Source organism: Pinus tabuliformis, chromosome 9 (genome assembly GCF_031772625.1).
Source record: "Pinus tabuliformis cultivar Carrire ecotype Pingquan chromosome 9, CPIR1, whole genome shotgun sequence".
In the NCBI taxonomy this organism is placed as follows: Eukaryota; Viridiplantae; Streptophyta; class Pinopsida; order Pinales; family Pinaceae; genus Pinus; species Pinus tabuliformis.
Genome location: NC_142307.1, coordinates 1,323,529,365 through 1,323,551,708, shown reverse-complemented (window position 1 = coordinate 1,323,551,708; position 22,344 = coordinate 1,323,529,365). Strand labels below are relative to the sequence as shown.

The window sequence follows — 22,344 nt, the reverse complement described above, 5'->3', positions numbered from 1 at the left end:
TGATTTAGTTAACTTGGTTCTAAAAGCTCAGTTACTTCATTATGTGAATCAGTATGATTACCATATCTTAATTATGTTTTAGTATTTTCTTCTTGATTCCAAGGGTGCCAAGTCATTCGTCCCCTTCAAGAATGATGAGGCTCATCATTGGGTAAAATATATGGACCTTAATACACCTCCAAGCTTATTAAAATCAAATTTTCTCATAATTCCTTACATGTTTTAATTATATTTTGCTTAATGAGATAAGTAAAAGTAAGATGTTATGTCTAGTGGTTGCAGGTCTTTGGGAGCAAATTATGGCAAATTATGGCTAATTAAGGTGCAGGAACTAGAATGAGACAAGAAGGATAGATTATATGATATGGATCTTCCTCATTAAATCCTCACTCATTCGAAGATCCCTCAATAAAATCACACCAGCTCGGAGTTGCAGGCAGCTGAGTCATGAGGATCATTGGCAGTCGAGCCAGTGATAATTAAGAACCAATTTATCTTGAGATTAGGAGCCAAGTCTCCCTAGATTTAAGGAAGTTGTTGGCAACTTCAGTTGTATAAATAAGGAGGCCTAGAGCCTCATTAGGATTCGATTTTTTTTATGGAAGATAGCTAAACACTTTCGAGTTGAAGGATTGTGACAAAACATTGTTATGTATTTTTTTATATGTTAATGAAATGAGCATTCCCTTGATCCAACACTGAGTTGACTCAGAGGGCTGAAGCTCTTGTGTTAGGGCCCAATGCTAGTAGTAGAGGTTCCTCTTACTGTACTTGTATGCTTAGGTTATTTCATAAATTACTTGTTGAATTGATTTTGGCATTGTTACATTGCAAATATTGGTGAATTTGATTAGTTTTCTTCCATTTGCGCATAACTTTAGCAGTAGCATTAGAGAGATAAAGAAATATCAAAAAAGGACAATAACAAGTGGATCCTACCTCATTCCTCCCTTCAAGGACCATGGTTTGAAGAAAAACTCCCATTCATCCCAAAAAGACAGAATTCTGATTTCTTATGAAATTTAGGGTTTTTCTACTAATTAGGCCAACATCTTTTAGTTTTAGAAGATAGGTTGAAAGTATCATTTCTGTTATCTTAGCTCTGTAATAGATTTCATGGTGGTTTCATAATGGGCTTCAAGCATTTCCATGCATGAACTAGGCAAATAAATGATGAAATTCTACTTTCCTATGTTGTTGGAAACTTTTCTTGTTTTGACATGACTTATGGATAAAAGCCAAAAATGATGTGCATATTGTAGGAGTTTCAATAGTGCGGGAAAATCTCATATCAGCAGCCTCAGCCAAACCTTATCCACCCATGATTGCCAAAGGCCATTAAGTTCACAATCCGAGTTATCATTTCACAAGGACAACTTGCCATGCTTGTTGAGCAAATCCAACCATCATACAACTTTAGTTTGAGTTCTAAGTGAATCCTAACCACTTCCTTGCCTTATTCCTTCCATCACTCACCTTCCCTAAGCCCCATACCACTGTCCAAATCACTCCTTATGCTTTCGGCATGTTCCTGTAGGAAAACAGGGGATCCTGTAGGTGAATTAGGACATCTTGTAGACATCCTGTAGGATGACTTGTAGTGGCCTGTTTTGAGCCCGATTTGTGAGAAATGCATCACAAAAGCTAGGAGAAGACCCTTGTTTGTCTCCCAAGCCATTTGACCCATCACAACCATCTCTCTCTACACCTATCCCACCTACCATACAATCAAGAAGGATTAGCATTCATGTTTTCACAAAAAGACAAAAAGAAAAAGGTTGTTATGCTTATTCATGTGCACAGTAGTTAAGTGTTTATTTGGGTCAGATTTCATGCTTTGGTTAGTTAAGATTTCACATGCGTTATATTAGAATTCTTCTGAAACAAGGTATCTTAACAAATAGCTAGATGAGTTGTGTGTTTTAGACATCTATTTCAGTCTTTCATTACTCCATTAGGTAGCATTTCAATTCTCTCCATTAGGGTAAAATTCTCCTTTCTCAATTGGTAATCAAACTTCTTCTAAATCAATAGAAGGATGGTTTGAGAAACCCTAGTGGTCTATCGCCAGCTCAGCAGTGACAAAGAGTGGACCCATTGCATCTATTTGTGTATACATCACTGTCACCTCCAAGTTTGTACGAACCCCGGGTTGATGAAGTAAAGTTGGTAGCCCCAAGAGTTGCAACATTCTTGCTGCAATACTGGTGCTCATCAAAGAAATTACCTTTGAAGTTTCTAAGGTTCCACGCCAATCAATTTCTTCTTGATTCCAAGGGTGCCAAGTTGGTCGTTCCCTTCAAGAACTTTCCTTTTGAAGTTCCAAGGTTTTCATGCCACTCTCCCTTCAAGCATCCGATGAATACGAGGGGAAAAACTAGGTGCATGGCGTTGGGGTTCAAGGAATATGTCTTGATACGTGCCCCCTTAGTAAAATCCTTGTAAGTGACCCAATCTAAGGTTTTCCCCCACACATCGTGATCTTCAAGATGAAGGTATCCCAACACCTTTGATCCCAAGTCACGACAAGAGTGCTAGCAGGTGAAATCAAGGACATTGTCCCACCCCTCCCATGATGTTCCATCTATATATATAGCCCCATCACCCATTTGTGAATCGTTTGGACAAGAATATAACTTGTTCTTGTAACCACTAACATGTCGTTAGAACTCACAATAGAATTTTAAATTGAACCTTAAAATTTTTGAGGCAATAATATGTAATTCAAACCAAATAAGAGGTTGTCGAATCATCACATGCAAGTGCATCTGGGTAGTCTCTTGCCACACTCAATAATCATCAGTAATACTTGATTCATAATATTAGTCACCAATATAATTTTGTATGCTAAATCATCATCATGACATAATCATCAACATATTCGTAATTGTGAGCAAGAACTAATGTAAACATACACATAATGAATCCATCATATGATCATACATAGTCATAAAACATGTCCATCACAATATTATCATCCTAACATCAATAGGAAAAATAATTATTATCACATTCACTCATAGTAAGAGTCAATATCTGGATCCTTAACCTAAGGTCCTCAAAGAATAATGCATCAAGGATAATTTCATATCAGGGTCAGTCAACCAGAGTGGGAACTACATACACCCCCTCTTAAATTTATACTTTGTCCCAAAGTCTCAAAATAGATAAGGAAACCATTGTCACACCTCAACTGCAATCTTTCTTAAAAATGGATTTGAAATTACAATTATTTTTCCTTAACCATTAGAACAATAGTGAAGTTATTGATTGCAATGATTCAATATACTCCACTTTCCAATTCATTCCTTAAGTAACATCCTCATTGATTCAAATATTACCAAGAGAAGGGTTTGGTGTGATCTATCACAGATAGGTATGTGTGAATTGTTCAAGTATTGCTTCACTCATATAGCAATCAATACATTTTAATCTTTATTTCATTAACCAAATATTAGTAGTGGCAAGCAAGTTAGACTAAATTACATGTTATCTAACCTATTCACCATATAACTAAATAAGAAGGTGTGTTATACTCAATCTTTTGGATGAATCCTTGTTTAATATCCTCAATTAATAACTAGTGTACCTTTTGTACTAACCTCAAGTTATTTAATTACAATTTCCTTTAACATTTTTTAAGACATCTCATGTTCTTGAATGTATGACATAATTTGTGTCTGATTGTAAGTAAAAACATATCTAATATTTATTAGTAACCTCTGAACTTTGTTTAGCAAAACTTAATAAGGAATAAGCAATTAACGACAATACGTTCCTAGAGTTAAACATTACCATGTAGATAAATAATTAATGGTATATTTTAGACTGTGGGATAACCAATGTATAATAGAAAGATATTATCCACTTAATACCATAATTCAAATCATATATTCATGTGTTTATCATGAAAATTAATATATAAATTATATATATATATATATATATATATATATATATATATATATATATATATCCCCATTCCTCGTATATGATAAAATAAAAGTATATATATGGTCAAATAAAAGAAACATTGAACAATAATTTACCCTTCTATGTCCACATCGGACAATTTTGATATTGCTCTTAGTATAATGTTATACTACCAAGAAAATGGTGTCCATGTGACTATCATGAATCCAGTAGTACTGTTAGGGTCCCACCCTAACCCCCTTATTTATGTAATAGGATCGAGTCATAGTTATAGTTAAGTAAAGAGTCAATAAAGCCCATATTAATAATTGTAAGTGGTTAACTCGCATTTAATGACGGGACCACAGTTAGTTGCAAATGGGCCATGGTATTAATAAGAACCATGGTATTGCCCCATGGTATTGCATATATGAATCCTATATAAAGGATAGAGACTCCCTACGAGGAGCATCGTGTCTTATTTTGTAATCGAGCTCAGCTCTATTGGAGGTTGCCCCCTTGAAGAGGCAAGTGAACTTTGCTTTCTGAATAATAAAATACTTGTTGTTATTGCTCTTGTTCTATGTTCTGGGTATATTTTTTCGCATATTTGGTATTCTGGTATCGTCTTGCAGGATTAAGAGCATAACAAGTACAACTATAGCCACAATGTCCTTCAAGTCAAGATGTCATTTTATCCTTTGGCTTATGAGTCTAGCAAAGTGGTAAGTAATCTTGATTAATAAAGGATATTGCTAAAATACCACTTCTAACCAACATTACGCTAATGGTCATAAGTAAGACATGGAAATATATAAGGGATTCACTAAAAAAGAATGACAATTCAAGCAGCAATGGTTTTGTGCATATCACAATCACATCAATTGGTAAACAAAATATATCTAGTGAATGATTCCATTGATTGATTGCAACCCTCACATACCAAGTGTTACTCAGAAGGATACTATTCAATAGGTGAATATATAGATTCATTATAAGTCCTATCAATCAACTAACTTATATGGTAATTGATTTACATATTTAACAATTCATTATCTCTCTATTTTTTTAGAACCCTAAAATCAATGGAATATTCAGGGTGTTTATATTTTTCAACTCCACTCTATCCTTCTCCTTCTATGTGTTATTTTGGTTCCTCCTTACCATCATCTAGTTCTACTATCATATCGAGTCTAATCACAATTTATTTTGTTGGTCATTGCATGTTCTCAATCCAATTTATTTATCTTCTAGAATTTTCCAATTTAATCAACTTGTTTTATTCAATTTTGTCTATAGATTTTCCTTGATAAGTATGACATTGAAAAAATCATGGATCTCTTATGCCATGTCATTCTATCTTCCATTAGCTTCATACTCTATTAATATGTTTATCATCACAAATTCTAATGTTTTCTCTCCTCAAGAATTGTTCTCCCCCTTTTAGATATTGATTCTACAATTCCCTATACTTAATCAAACATAAAATTTATTATGGTTATGTAATGGATTTTCTAATGCAGTTTAAATAGCGTGACATGGAAATTCAATTTTCATTCCCTTCTACTTCATTCTAACATTGATTTCTTACTATTGCTACTGGGTTGTCATCTCTCTTGCTAAATTACTTCAATTTGCACAATAACTTGTGCGGCAGTTGATTAGGAAAATACGAATAAAAAAAGACACTAATTATAAAAATGGACTACTAAAAATTGGTGCAATACTTAAAGGAAGAAGCACTTGAGAAAACAAGTTTTAGCAACATCTTTCATACAACTCCATAATATGAAGTATATGAAATATTCCGCTGAAATCTGAGAATCCTTCCATTTTTGCCTACATAAAATGACTCTCATGATAAGTCTTCCCTAAGAAAATTCACCATTGCATAAAAATATATGTTGATGAACCCAATTTTACATGTCTAACATGAAGATCAACCCATTCAACCTCAAAATTTCATACACGAAATTCATTATGGACAATTGTGTTTAAGATAGTGGACTTCCTAGACCAAGTCTTCGGTATGATTATTGCACTTCACATTAATTATGAGAGATATACCTTTATTTGTTAAATAATCCCCCAACAATAGATATCTAGGAAATTATTGTACATAAATTGTACTTGAATGTGACCAACATATAGGTCTATCAAACCATCCACCAAGGATTTCATATAACCTTTTTTTTTCTTTTTTCTTTTTTGGATGACAAGGTTATTAAACTCATGGACATGGATTAATCCTTCAGATATGATTTATCCAAGGTCTTGTATGTTTTTCTTAACGTATCTAATATTTTGAAATATTGTAAATCAAATACACTTCTCGACCTTTATATATATAATCCTCTTATAGTAATATCTAGCAAACCACTAATTTATTATTTATTTTTCATTATTAAGTCAAGAAGCATGAACTGCTTTATTTGAAAACCCTATTTTTTTAATAATTGATAAGAAACAAATTCCACTTATTAAAAGGAAACTTTGTTATATTATTTCTTAAATTTTGGTTATAACCTTTGAGCATGTTTAATAAAATAGTGTAATATTGTTGTAATGACTATGTTATGATTATTAATTTTACGGCCCTAAAATCCCACAGTTGGAAATGAGTCTCATTTATACTACATTAATTTCCCCAATTTGATGTCCATTGTACATTCATAATGTGTTTCTCAGGTGTACATTGCTATTATATAACTAGCATTTATCTATTTTCCTTGGGTTTATTTGTTAAACAACAGTTTTGTTACTCAGTTTTAGTTGAGAGTAAATTCGAGATTATGGGATGGGTGCAAACAACCATCTATTTATTTTTAATTGTTACACAAACAATAATATAAATAAGAGTATCCATTGAGTGCAAACAACCACTTAATTCATTAGTTGTTTCACAGTGAAAACTAGGACTAAAATTAAGCATGTATGCGTTGAGTGTAAGGAAAAACATTTACCATTAGTTTTCCCTTGGATAAAATTCAATCAAGATAACATAATTTCAAACTTAATATCGAAAACTTCACTTAGATTAAAAAGAAAAATTAAATGCATCTCAAGTTAGTTATTCAACTATCCGCTTGTGGTAGTTCAATTAGCAATGGTCGTGGAAATGAAGTATCATCGAACCGGAAGTCTTGGGTTCAAATCTTGTGCTATCCCCCCCGATCGAGGTGAGAAGTTGGACATGATGAAGATGTATTCCTACCAAGCTTACAAAAAAAAATAGTTATTCAACCAAGCTATTAGGTATATCAAGAAAATATAACAATATAACATAATCACATCGGGTTGTTCTCTTTTTAGTAAATTAATATGAAATAATTTGTTAGTGAAGAGTACCAACATTAAAGATATATTTAGATGATTTTAAGTTTGAATAATATTCAATATTTTAGGATTTTATGGTTTTTCCCACCTGGAAGAATAAGATTGATAGGTGCAATATGCACTTAATGTATATTCCCTGGTCAAGAATTTACCATAAGAAATGGTATATGGTTAACATTTAAGGTATAGGCCACTCCTTGCTTTACAATGATGTAGCCATCACAACTAATGCATAAGGTTAAACACCCATGGCCAAGTATACAAAATCAAAGCAGAATAACATCTCAAGACATTTGTTTAACCTTAGAATGACAATATCGTGATGAACTGATTAACATGACAATTATATCTAGAACGATTTGTTGAATACCATAATGAACATATCTAGAGCAATTATCATTTTAATGCCATCATTCAACTCAGAAGCATTGAGTAAATGAAAGTATTTATGAAACAGTTTAGCATCTAAGGTGATAATATTGTCAGGCAACTCAGGGGTATGTAGCTTTGATGGTAAGTTTGAGGGATGTGTTTTCAACAAGAGATTATTGTGCACTCTCATTTTCTCATTACTTATCAGTCACTATAATAGAAGTTACAATAGAAGTTGAAAGGAACTTGAAGCACAATGAATTATTTCATAGGCTTCCCACTTTATATGGTATGAAGATACTTAAAGTATAATGATAATATTAACAATAGCACAAAGCAGTGAAACTAACCTATTTCAAAGCAATTAACTCTTGTAGACAAAGCATCACATATTTACCAACAATTTATTAATGTGGCATTTGATACTAGAAAAGTTGAGTTTGAACCTCTAGTATGTAATTCAAACAATAGTAAACTTTCACAATTGTTATGTGGACTTATCCCTCTTGCGGACAAGAGCGGTCTCCCTATACCTTAAAGAAATCTAGTAATAAACAACCAGGGACTACTACCTTTCTCTAGACTATGATTGACTGAAACACATAGTATGATAGAAGCCACTTACCGTTTAAATCAAAATGCCTGATGAAGTCCTATTCAGAGCTTTCGACCATATGCTTCTCCTCGATGCTTTAGAGATCTTCCCATTGCTTCCCACAGCTTCTCCAAGATGTCCTGAAGAAGATTTGCATAGATAGAAACATACACGAGATTAAAGCATCCATCATATAGCATAAGAGATAAATGGACTAATTAACCCAATCATATACCAAAATGGATCAACATACCATCAAAGTCTTTGTAGGTGATTAAGGAATCTTGAAAATTATAATAATAGAAGCATAATTTAGAAAGAGCAGTTGTCTTTATATTAATAAAAATGGAGAATAGACTTACAACCGTGAATCCTTGATGTTGCAAGTCCCCTCCCACAATCTACAACCCTCTCCTTGAATTAATAACCTTTCAACTTTATTCCAACAACATAAGCCTACTTCCAACAGTCCTCTCCCAATCCTCAAACTTATGATAGCTTTATAGGCTAAGAATGGGAAGTTTGGGGTCCATTCTCCAATGGATGAGATCCACTAAAAGTGGGATAGGGGTTCCATAAAGAAAGGGAGTTGCTCCATGATGGGAGGGATCGGGGTTGAATAGGCACCCATTCAAAGCTTGTTAGTTGGGATAGATATGACTAACAATGCTTCTAGACTTTACTTTTTATTTTTACATTTGTTAAGTCATGTGCACAGGCCACAGTGTAAGACAGAGCGCACTTATGCGCAGTTTCTAATGGAATTCTCTACGTATGCGCAGAGATTGATTAGGGAATTGTGCAAGAAGCCAAAAACAGGGTTTTGAACCATGGGATCCAGTAATTTCACTTTCTTTGGGATAGTTTTGATTCTAACTTTGCATGGGAATTCCTTGGGACACATTTATGGATAGTGAAAGATCCAAACCGATGGTCATTTGCCTAATGCGACAAAATGATGTGTAACAGATTGCCCCCTAAAGTGCAAAGTCAGAAGAGATGTATGATGACTGAAGCGCTTTATCATGCCAAGGTTTGGGTTAGAGACTGCAGTCGAAGACTTGAAACAATCAATCAAATGTTACAATGAAATATATAATATCATCGTTGAGGTAGGCATTCCCATACTCAGAGTATAAATGTCTCAAAGAATAGTACGGAAATACATCTGAAGATCCATGTCAACATAAGACATAGTATGGACACAGCCATCAATGGATCTATGTTTACAATCATGAATATTTAATAACTCCATGCAACCTGGATGGATGAAACTAGATCCAGGGTCTTGATCTCCATCTCTCGATCTGTAGTACGAATCTAGCCATGCGAGTGAATGTCTCAAAGTCGAACATGGTAGAAACCACTTGATTACCGGTCAATGATGTGAATCGTTAACAATCATGAGAGAAACCACTAATAATGACAATGGCTCTCAAGGTACATCCAATACAATCTATGAAGTGTGAATCGATTTGTTGATGTCAAACACTCATAGAATCATTCTATCAAAGGTCAATGATGAGAACCTATCGTCAAAGGCGAGAAACTTACCTTTAAGGCATGTAGGTTGCAAGGTACTAAAGATTTCTAGATCAACTTCCTATATAGTGAGTCAAATTTGATAGGAAGTGACCCGTCGCAGGAGGGCCTAAGACACGAAACTCATGCCAAGTTTTGAAGAACAGCAGTTTGGAGTAATCAGGACTGACTCAAGGAAGGTGGATGAAACTGAGGGCTATGACTGGAAAAGTAATTTTACTGAGGTTAAACTTCTCTTGAACATATCTGTGACACGACATTTTGACTTCGTAGCATTTGACTCAAAAATAATATCCAAACCAACTAAAGACTTTCAATGAGGTATGGTCAACTGAGAGGCAAATGGATTTCCCAACCCAGACACAAAATTGATGGAGTGTCATGTTCAAGAGAAACATATTGCCTTTTATAAAACATAAACAAAGGTTATTTCTCACTTTTCCCCCACCATTACTGGCAAGTGCATCTTTATTTTTCACAAGCCTGAGGAGGATAACATATGCTTGTCCTGTAAACTCATCCTTCAAATGAGTCCTTCGAAGTATTTTTAATGAACCCTAGGAAGGAGTGGTTTGGTTTCGCCATGCTTAACAAGTCCTGCACTGTTTAGGTTTTACAAGTCCAGTGAAGGGGTAACTCGATGTCATTTTCATGTCTAAAGAGTTTGAAAAGACATAAAAAGAAAACTCATTCAGTTCTTTCACCTTAAAATTTTAACGAGAGAAAGTAAAGCTCAATGTTTTTCAGTTTTAGGGAGTCATGAGAAAAACATAAGTAAACTACACAGTGTCCCTTTTCATAAATTGAGTCCCTCAAGCTCGAAGATGGGTAAAATAATGCAAGAGAGAACTCTATTGACCATGATGAGTCCATGTATACCTTTTTTGTAAACAGTCTAATTCAGTCCGTAAAGGGGTAAATTTATACTGAACAAATGGTTATTCATTTACTTTTACGAGTTCAAACAATCAAGTACTCAGAGATCATTTCATTTTTAAGGAGTCTGAAAAGGGCGTAAAGAGAACTCCTTGGTTTCACTTTTTCGTAAGTTTAAACGAGTTTGAAAAAGTGATAAAAATATACTCAGTGCCAAAATGTTATGTTTTCATAAATAACTTGTGATCTCCACACTTAAACTCAAAAAATCATATCACTTCTCAAAAACATGGTGAAAAGCATCATAAATTTGGATTTTAGGCGCTAATAGGAAAAAAATAATATTTTAATAAGCCTAAAAAATTATAAAAACCCAAATAAGTAAAAAAAAATTACCATTTGTGTTTTTTACCCTTTGAGAGTGATAGAGCTCATTTTTCACCAAGAACTTCAGAGGCAGATTCTGGGCAAACCGTTGGACAAAATCCCGAATCGTCTTCTCTAGGAAAATCACCTCTCCGAGATCTTTGTTTTCATGGTTTTTATTTAGCATTTCACTGTGGATTTGGTTTTTTTAGGGAGGGTTTTCAAAGTGAAAATTTTCCTCAATTTTCGCAGTTAACCCATATCGGGCATGTGCACATTGACCATGTTTTTCACACTAAAAAATGTGATGTGCACGGTTTCTAAGGAGATAACCGCACACATACGTATTATTCTGCATAGTCGGTTGTGCACGGCGCCAAGGGAATAAAAAATAAAGTAGAGAGCGCACATATTTCTTGCAAATTTTCACCATGATTGTTTCTAATGATCTTTTATGCTTGTCTGCAGGGCTTTGAGCTGCAAATATGGAGTGGAGAGAGTGTGAGAATGAAGAACAAGACATAACTACTTTAAACCATCCAGAGACCATACAAGCATTGACAAACTGTGGCATGTACAAGTTCTTCACTATCCCGAGCATGAAGGCCCAACTAGACTTGCTAGAATGGATGGTGGGCAAGTGGAGTATTCAAGAAGAATGCTTCAAAATTGGAGATCATAGGATCCCTATTGATGTTGATGATATTTACTTCTTATCTGGGCTCCATGTCGTAGGGGTGGAAATCTCTTTGTATGGGCATAGGCAAGGTGGAGAAACAAATGCCACTTATATGATACAACATTATACTGGAGGATCTGCTCTCAAAGATGGGAGAATCGACATAAAACCCATAGCGAGGCTTCCCTTGAAAGCTATTTGGTTCATTGTTTCACGGCTATGTGGTAGTGCAGCACTTCATTTTTTCATAAAGGCTCAAATGCAAATTGTCTTAGAGTGTTTGCAACCTACTATATTCAACTGGAGCGAGGTTGTAGTTTCCAATTTGAAGGGGCAACTAACCAGAGTTAAAACATGAAAACTCGAAAACTTTGGGTATGGTGCCTTCATCATTTCATTTTCTCTAGAGCAGATTCCTCTTCTTGCTCCATAGGTAGCTATAGAGAGAGGAGGACCTCGTGACCTTCACATGCTGAAATGGGTTACACTGATGGCACGCCACGGAGGTGACAACGGACCAATGATCCGGTAAAATTCTGATTTCTTCGGGTGGCTGGAAAATCAAATCATCATGATTAAGGATTTTCCATACACATGCATGGATTACACAGGTGATCCAGATATTCCATTGCCAACTGGGATGCAGTGGAGAAATCTAGGTAAAAAACCTCACACTTTGGTTATTTTTGAATTTTTTGAATATTTTGTTATTTTTTGGCATCCAAAACTAATTATCTAAAATGTTCATGTAGATTTGGCCCCAGTGAACCCAGTAGGGTTACGGAGATATGATAGACGTGGAGATCAGTGAGCAGCTTCCGTAGTGTCAAACCCGGATGCAACAGATGCATTGACTGAGTTAGAGCACAACGTCGAGAGGTTGACCTTGGACATCTTGGATATCATGATAGATGACCTGCCTCTCCGCTACTAGAGGCACACTATGGGGGTTCCCATACCTATTAGTCACTTGATACGATGACTAGCTCACTATGTTGTATACTACCATGATCATCATCATGATTAGTCACTAGTCTTAGGGCTAGATTTTTTATTTATGATAATGTATCGACATGTTTGGAAAATAAAGGCCATAGGGCCACATGTCTTTGGATGACAACTTTTGTAAAAACCACGCTTTTTATAGATATTTATCTAATGAAAGCTACTACTTCTATTTTAGTCTATCTTGTACAATATATGGATGAATATTGCATTGATTTCTCTATAGATGTTTTACAAATGACAATTTAACACATAATTAGCCAATGCATCAATTAATGTGTTTAAATTTCTCAGAATATGTTGATACTCGATATAAACAAACTCTCTTTCCAAGAGATGAACCCGCAAAAACATTCTTAATGTCGAAACACTTCTAATTGAATAGACACCATTCAAATTTAATACTATGAGTTGTGAATCTAACCTAACGATCAATCGACGAATGCCGAATGAAATGGCATAGGATATAGCTCAATCACTATGCTATATTTTGCAATATTATTCATTGTTTGACCAAGGCATTGTTAGAAAATTATATATTATGAAGCAAAGCAACACATAAAATATTGCAGAAATATGAACACTGAAAACGCATAAAATAAGAGAGACACTACGTGGTTCACCCAGTTTGGGCTACGTCCACGGAGAAACGGCCAGTCCTTCTTTTATTATATTATCCAGCAAACTGAAGAGATACAACCTACAGCAGATCTGCTGTAACACCCTCTTCGCTCTTAATCTCCTCTCTCTTCCTCACTCAGAATACAGATATGCATAGACGCAATACAATTCCCTCATATATAGTGAGGGGTTGCCTTCTAGGGCAAAAAACCCTAAATTAAACATAACTTCTATCGTTAGATCATCCGCCTAATGAACGACCTAGATTGACTAGAAATTACTAGACTTTTACAAGGCAATTTTACATCTATTTTTAGCTTCGGGGACGCTACCCCCAAACCCCCGCCGGGGGACCGCTGGCCCCCAGACCCCCCAACCGGGGGGGGATTAGCCCCCCCATGTGGAGGGGTGTACATTCTTCCTGGGGTATACATCCGGCTGAAACCTTTGAATACAGAAGATAATCAGGCTCCACACCCAACAATCTCCCACTTGGAGACTAATTATAGCAACTCCACCACTGCTTCATTTGCTAGACAATGACTCCACTTTGGACCTGGCTGTTTCTCATCTTCTTCATCATACTTGAAGACCAATTGAAACTGAGCAAATTCTCAGTTTCTCCCTGGTTACAACTTTTGTTAGCATATCTGCAGGATTCTGGCTAGTGTGTATCTTTTCCAGCTTCAATTGTCCATCTTCCAACGCTGACCATATGAAATGGTACTTGAGCTGTATATGTTTAGTCTTGGAATGAAATGTAGAGTTCTTTGCAAGATGTATGGCACTCTGGTTGTCACTGTATAACCTGCCCAACTCCTGCTTCTTGCCCAATTCATCCAGAAACCTTTGTAACCAAATCATTTCTTTACTAGCCTCTGTAGTAGCAACATACTCTTCTTCTGTTGTTGAAAGTGCAACAACACTTTGGATTTTTGAAAACCAACTGACAATTGTTCCACCTACAGTAAATACATATCCTGCAGTGCTCCTCCTGTTATCTCTGTCACCTGCCATATCTGCATCAACATATCCCTGTAGAGCAATGTTTGAACCACCAAAGCATAATGCTTGATTTGTGGTACCTCTCAAATACCTGAGAATCAATTCACTGCCATCCAATGTTCTTTTCTTGGATTGTTCATGTACCTGCTTACAACTCCCACTGCATGTGCAATATCAGGCCTTGTGCAGACCATTGCATACATTAAGCTTCCAACTGTGGATGCATATGGAACTTTAGACATATGAGCCATTTCTTCCTGAGTCTTGGGACACGTCTCCTTACTTAATTTGAAATGGCTAGCCAAAGGTATACCAACTGGTTTTGCATTCTGCATATTAAACCTTTTCAACACCTTTTCTATGTACTCACTTTGAGACAATGTTAATTTGCGATTCTTCCTGTCTCTAGTTATTCTCATACCAAGGATTTGTTTTGTAGCACCCAAATCCTTCATTGCAAATGAGTTTGCCAATTTCCTTTTGAGCACATTTATTTCCTGCATGTTAGAACCTGCAACAAGCATATCATCTACATACAATAACAATATAATATAGCTGCCATCATTTTGCCTTTTGAGATAAACACAATGGTCAGAGTGACATCTAGTGTAACCTTGTTCAGACATAAACCTGTCAAATTTTAGATACCACTGCCTTGGAGCCTGTTTTAAGCCATACAAGCTCTTCTTCAACCTACACACTAGTTTCTCCTTCCCTTTTACCTCATATCCTTGTGGCTGCTGCATATATATCTCTTCCTCCAAATCCCCATGGAGAAAGGTTGTCTTTACATCTAACTGCTCAAGATGCAAATCTTCAACTGCTACTAGACTTAAAATAGTTCTGATTGAAGTCATTTTAACAACAAGAGAAAATATTTAATCAAAATCAATACCTTTCTACTGTGCAAACCCCTTCACCACAAGTCTAGCTTTGTAACTCTGTTTTCCTCCATATTCTTCCTTCAGCCTGTAAACCCATTTATTCTGCAATGTTGTTTTACCTGCAGGCAACCTGACTAAGTCCCATGTCTGGTTATGTGGTAAGGAGTCCATCTCTTCTTTCATGGCTTGCTCCCACTTCTTCCTAGTTTCTACCTGCATTGCTTCTTCATAACATTCTGGTTCACCAAAATCAGTCAACAATACATAATATAATGAAGGAGAGTATCATTCAGGGGGTCTACTTATCCTGGTAGATCTTCTAACACCACTTTCAGGTGTTTGAAACTTGTTGCTATTGTGGTTGTTGTTCTGGCTGTTGATCATTATGATTTTCAGGCACCATCACTTTTCCTGTGATATCGTCAAGCACTGTGTATTCTCTGTTTTCTTTTTCTTGTTTCTCTTCCTGCAACTGATTCTTATACAAGACCTTTTCATTGAATATTACATCTCTGCTCCTAATGATTTTGTGATTTTCATAATCATATAAGCGATAACCAAAATCATTAACACCATATCAAATAAAGGTACATTTCTTTGATTTTGCCTCAAGCTTTGTTCTATTTTCTTTATTAATGTGGACAAAAGCTTCACAACCAAAAGTCTTTAAAAATGAGTAGTTTACCTTTTTACCTGTCCATGCCTCCTCTAGAATACCACCATCTAAGGAACTTGAAGGCCCTCTGTATATTAGATAAATAGCAGTATCTACAGAATCTGCCCAAAATTGTAAAGGCAATCCTGCATGCAATCTCATGCACCTTACACGCTCCATGATTGTCCTATTCATCCTTTCTGACACACCATTTTCTTGTGGTGTTCCTGGAACTGTCTTCTCTCTGCGAATTCCATTCTCTGAACAGTACCTATCAAACTCTTTGCTGCAATATTCACCTCCATTATCTGATCTGAGACACTTCAACCTTTTCCCTGTCTCATTTTCAACCAAAGCTTTCCATTTCTTGAAAGTATCAAATACATCAGATTTATTTCGAATACAATAAATCCAAGTTTTTCTGGTTGCATCATCAATAAAAGTAACATAATAACGAGAGCCACCAAGAGATGATACCTGAGTAGGTCCCCATACATCTGTATGCACAAGCTCTAATTTTTCGCTCTTCTTTTCTTTCCCAACTCTAAGGAATCTGACTCTCTTCTGTTTTCCATAAACACAATTCTCACAGAATTTTAAATCAACATGCTTCAAACCTGGTAACAAATTTCTTGAGTGAAGAATCTGCATCCCCTTCTCACTCATGTGCCCGAGCCTATGATGCCACAATGTCGTATCTTCTCCTGTAGAGGTTAAATCATTAACAGAATTAGAAATACCATTGCATAAATACAATGTACCAACCATTTCTCCTTTCGCTAATACCAGGGATCCTTTAGTGACCTTCCAGGTTTTATCTGTGTAAGTACTTATGCAACCTTCACCTCCCAACTGCCCCGTTGAAATCAGATTTTTCTTTAGATCTGGAACATGCCTTACCTCCTTCAATAGCCACTGATTTCCATTTTGCTGTTTTATGAAAACTGTACCCATTCCAACGATTTTACAGGGTTTATCATCACCCAGTCGAACCTGTTCAAAATCTCCTTGAACATAATCATGAAAATGTTTCTTATCAGGTGTGGCATGGAATGAGGCCCCTGAATCTACCACCCATGCATCAATAATATTTCCTAATGAAAGAATCAAAGCATCTTGCAACACATCACCTGTTACATTCACTTCATGATTAGTTTCTTGTTGTGCGTCTCCTTCTTTTTGCTTTCGAGACTTGCAGTCTTTCTTCAGGTGTCCTTTCTTCCCGCATTTCCAACACACTATCCCCGATCTGGACTTGGATCTGCCTTTTCTTGACTTACTGCGATATCCTGGGCTCTTTCCTCTTTCCATTTTTCTTCCCCTAGTCTCTGTAGTCAAATCATTACTTGATGTCTCATCGGAGCTTTTCCATCGCATTTCCTCGCTAAGGATTGCACCGACAACATCATCAAACTTTAAAGTACTAGATCCAGAGACAGAGTTACTAATGGCCATAACTAAGCCATTCCAACTTTCTGGTAATGAGCACAAAAATAACAGAGCCCTAACTTCATCATCAAAATTTACCCCTACAGAACTTAACTGACTTGTAACTGTATTAAAATCATTTAAATGGTTTGCAACAAATCCACCTTCTGACATCTTCATATTAAATAAATTCTTCATAAGAAATACCTTATTTTAGGCCGAGGGATTTTCATATAGTTTAGCCAATGCCAACATTAAACCCTGTGTTGTCGTTTCCTATGAAATATTAAACGCTACCAACGCCGCTAGGCACAACCGTATTGTTCCAAGTGCCTTTCTGTCGAGAATATCCCATTCTATGTTTGTCATACTCATCAGCTTCTTTGTCTTTCCGCTCAATGGTAGGTACAGATCTCTCTGATACAGATAATCTTCCATCTGCATCTTCCACAGCTGGTAGTTTTGGCCGTTGAATTTTTCGACCCTAAACCTACCATCTTCTGCCATTGCTCCCACTCGAACCAGGAACCCTTCTCTCCTGCAAGTTTATCAGCCAAATAGACCTTCGGCTTTGATACCAATTATTAGAAAATTATATATTACGGAGCAATGGAACACATAAAATATTGCAGAAATATAAATACAGAAAACGCATAAAACAAGAGAGACACATATATACATGGTTCACCCAGTTTGGGCTACGTCCACAGAGAAACAGCCAATCCTTCTTTTATTATATTATCCAGCAAACTGAAGAGATACAACCTACAGCAGATCCGCTGTAACACCCTCTTCGCTCTCAATCTCCTCTCTCTTCCTCACTCAAAATACAGATATGCATAGACGCAATACAATTCCCTCATATATAGTGAGGGGTTGCCTTCTAAGGCAAAAAACCCTAAATTAAACATAACTTCTACCGTCAGATCATCCGCCTAATGAACGGCCCAGATTGACTAGAAATTACTAGACTTTTACAAGGCAATTTTACATCTATTTTTAGCTTCAAGGGCGCTGCCTCCGAACCCCCGCCGAGGGACCGCTGGCCCCCGAACCCCCTAGCTAGGGGGGGATTAGCCCCCCCGGACCCCCGCGGGGGGGACAAGTCCCCCCCGAGTGGAGGGGTCTACAGTCTTCCTGGGGTATACATCCGGCTGAAACCTTTGAATACAGAAGATAATCAGGCTCCACACCCAATAGGCATATCCCATGAAGAGAAACTAACTCATCTGTGGGGAATAAATGACCCAAGTTGCAGAAGATAAATTATGAGTACTATGACTAGCGCAATCAGCAAAGCTAATGTAAGTTTGAGGGAGATCGACATCTACAAATAAAGTGTAACACAAGATAAGCAGGAGAAGTAGCAGAAAAAATTGTAAAAAGTTAATAAAAATTGCCACACATAAAATATGGTACAACAATATACAAATTCTTCACTAAAAAATCTAAGCATAATATTTCTTTAGGTAAAGGCCATTTATGGGCTTTCCCAAAGGAATTTCATCATAATCAACTAGTTCATAGGCCCCTTTTTCCAATGCACGTTTTACAACATAAGGGCCATGCCACATGGGCTCAAATTTACCAGCGCCTAACTTATCATGCTCTTGATCATAGACCAAGACTAAATCCCCTTCTACATATGAACAAGGTTTTACATTTTGATCATATTGTGCCTTAACGTGTTTCTTTTGAGCCTCGCTAGCTAATGCAACATCACAACGAGTCTCATCGAGTCGTGCTAAGTACAGGAAACGTTCTTCCTCGGCAGAAGTGGCTGGTAATAATTCAATTTCCAGTTTTAAAGACGGTATTTCACATTCAATAGGTAAAATTGCTTCCATGTTGTAAACAAGCTGGAAAGGAGTAAAACTCGTCAAAGTTTTTGTTGTGGTACGGTAAGCCCAAAAGGCTGGAAAAAGAATTAGATGCCAATCTCGTTTATGGATCCCGATAATTCGTTTAATCATGGTGGTTAAAACCTTGTTAACGGATTCTACTTGGCCATTCACCTGCAGGTAATATGGAGTAGAATTGTCATGACGCAGGCCTAGCTTCGTAGTAAGATCGGTCATCATAAAGTTTCGAAAATGGCTACCATGGTCCATGACGATGGCTTGTGGAACTCCAAACCTAGCAATCACATGATTGAATATGAAAATGGATGTTGTTTCACCATCATCCTTATATGTGGGCATCGCCTCGGCCCATTTTATGAAATAATCTACCGCAAGGATAATGTACCCATGCCCCCCAGCCGAGTGAGGGTTACATGTAAGGAAATTGATGCCCCATTTAGTGAAAGGATCAATAGAAATGATTGGGTGAAGAGGAGATGGGTGCGCACGCATTTTTTTATCGTAGATCTGACAATTATGGCAGTTTTGAACATCAATTAGGCAGTCTTTAAACATAGAAGGCCAGAAATACCCTGCACACAGGATCTTTTGAGCACTGGAAAACCCTGACATATGAACGCCACAAGCTCCAAAATGGCATTCATTTAATGTCTTTTCGGCTTCCTCCTGAGTTAAACATTTCCTGAAGATGGAATCAGCACCATGACGATAAAGTGTATCGCCAACAATATTGTATTGTTAGGATTGGTACTAGATACTACGACGATCAGTTCGACTTATTTTTGGCCAAAATGTTTCGATATGAAGATAAATGATGATATCTCCCTACCAGGGATATAAAGTACTAATAAGAAAGAGAGATTCATCTGGAAGAGAATTCTCTTCCACAGTTTCCATCTTAGTATGGGGAAAGTCACACAATAATTCAACAAATACTAGCGATTTCTTAGATTTGGATTTTATGAATTCCAAATCGAATTCCTACAGGATAACTATCCATTTTGAATACTTCCCCCCCAGCAATTGTCTCGTAATAATATAAACCATGGGGTTTTAATCGGAAATCACAGTGGTTTTGCGCAAAAGAATGTAGTGACTGAATCCTTGGATATCTTGAATGGCTGCCAAGGCCAATTCCTCTACATGTGCATATTTTGTTTCAGTTTTGGTCAAATTTCTACTTAGGTAATATATCACATGCTCTCTGTTCAGTGTGTCTTCCTGAACTAAAATCATGCCAATAGTGGCATCAGATGCAGCTAGTATAAAAAGTAGCCTCGATGGTAATCGAGAGGATGCAACATCGGTGTATGGGTCAACACATATTTAAGTGCATCAAAGGTTTTTTAAGCCACTTCATCCCGAGTAATTAAAATTCCCTTTTTCAACAATTGAGTAAAACCTTTGGTTAACTCGGCGTAGTTCTGGATGAATCGACAGAGAAAGTTTTCCTTCCCTTGCAAACTTTGGAGTTGGTGAATATTGGAAGGAGGAGGCAAGTTCAAAATAGCCTCAACCTTGAGCGGATTGACACGAATGCCTTCCTTTTAAACAACAATTCCTAGCAATCAACTGGATTACATACAAAAAACACACTTTTGTGGATTCAAGCGTATATTGTAGTGACGCCATCTGATAAAGATAGATCTCAAATGCTTTGGATGGTCTTCCTGTCTCAGTGAATGACTTAGAAAGTCATCCAAATAAGGTTGTACAATATGCTTGATATCTTGAAATGTGTAAGACATAGTCCATTAGAAATTTGCACCGGAATTCTTCAAACCAAATGGGAGTTTTTGGTAGCCAAAAGTCCCCCATGGATAGATGAATGCAGTTTTATGTTGATTAGATGGGAGTATGTTGATTTGGTAGTAGCTAGAAAATTCGTCCATAAATGGAAACATTTGTTTTCCGACACAATCATCAATGATTTGATCAATAAAGGGGGTGGGTAATTATCCTTTGGACAAGCCTTATTGATATCCCTGTAATCAATGCATACTCTAATGGTTCCCTGCTTCTTGTTAACAGGTACAATATTGGACACCCAATCAGTCAAGGGAACCGGGTAGATGAAACCTACTTTGAGTAGTTTCTCGACCTCAGCTTTAATCACAACAGCCTTTTATGGATGCACAGGACGTAATCATTGTCTAATAGGTTTTGCATCTGGGTAAGTCTTGATCTCGCGCACAACAATGCTCGAATCAATTCCTAGAATATCCTCATAGAACCAGGCAAAAATGTCACATAATACTTAAAATAGGAATTTATACATTTGAATCTCTTCAAATGAGCACGAAGTGCCTATGTGAATATTTTCAATAATTCTTGTTTTGACTGAGATGTCAATGGAAATCGTTGTAGATATATTACCCAAATTCCTTTAGATTCGGCTTGAAGAACTGAAATGGGCCATTTCAGACTATCTACAATCTCAGGCAAAAACATATTTGAAAAATCATTCTCGATTTTAGTAGGGTCAGGTAGAAAAGATGAACGATGATGATAATCATTCCATGGCATTTCATCCACATTCTTGACCTCCATAATACTTTCGTCAGTTGGAAACGTACAATTGAAAGGATCGGGAAGTGAAACTAGTTAAAGCCAAGGTAAAGGAGAATAATCACCATTGATCATATCCGCTCGATCAATATCAAAATATGATGGCTTGGAAAACAATTGAACTACCTGATAATCCAATTCAAGAGGGATCGAAGGCATATTATTGCCATAGGAGGTCGGTTCAAACTCTGCAGGCACTATCCACGGATCATATGATTCCATAGTGCTTGATGTAATCATGTTAACCTCGGAAAAATTAGAAGGAAAGTTAGGTGGAGGGAGCGCAAAGGTTCCCATCAGCGATGAGTCTTTGAGAAAACCAACACCAACATCCTCATAAAGAGCATTCATTTTTTTGACAAATGGTATGCTACCTGTAGAGATAGGGTATGAATTGTAGTAAGACAACTGGTCTACTTTGAAAAGTTTCCCTTTATGAGGAAATTGTATCATTCGAAAAAGCGATGAGACCACTGCTGACATAGCATAGGTCCAACTTCGACCAAGAAAAAGGTTGTAATCGAGTTGAGCATCAACAACTTCAACTTCAATCGCGACCGTTTTACCCTCTAATTTTATGGGCAAATCATTTGTGATTCCATAAGGATGAAAACCCCTTCCATCAAAGGATTTCAGAG

The 22,344-nt window shown here is 36.6% G+C and overlaps 1 pseudogene; it reads right to left on the bottom strand.

Moving 5' to 3' along the window:
* LOC149153401 (flap endonuclease GEN-like 1) overlaps window positions 1-19,387 on the bottom strand; it is a 53,291-nt pseudogene extending 33,904 nt beyond the window's left edge.
* Window positions 19,388-22,344: the final 2,957 nt, after the last annotated feature.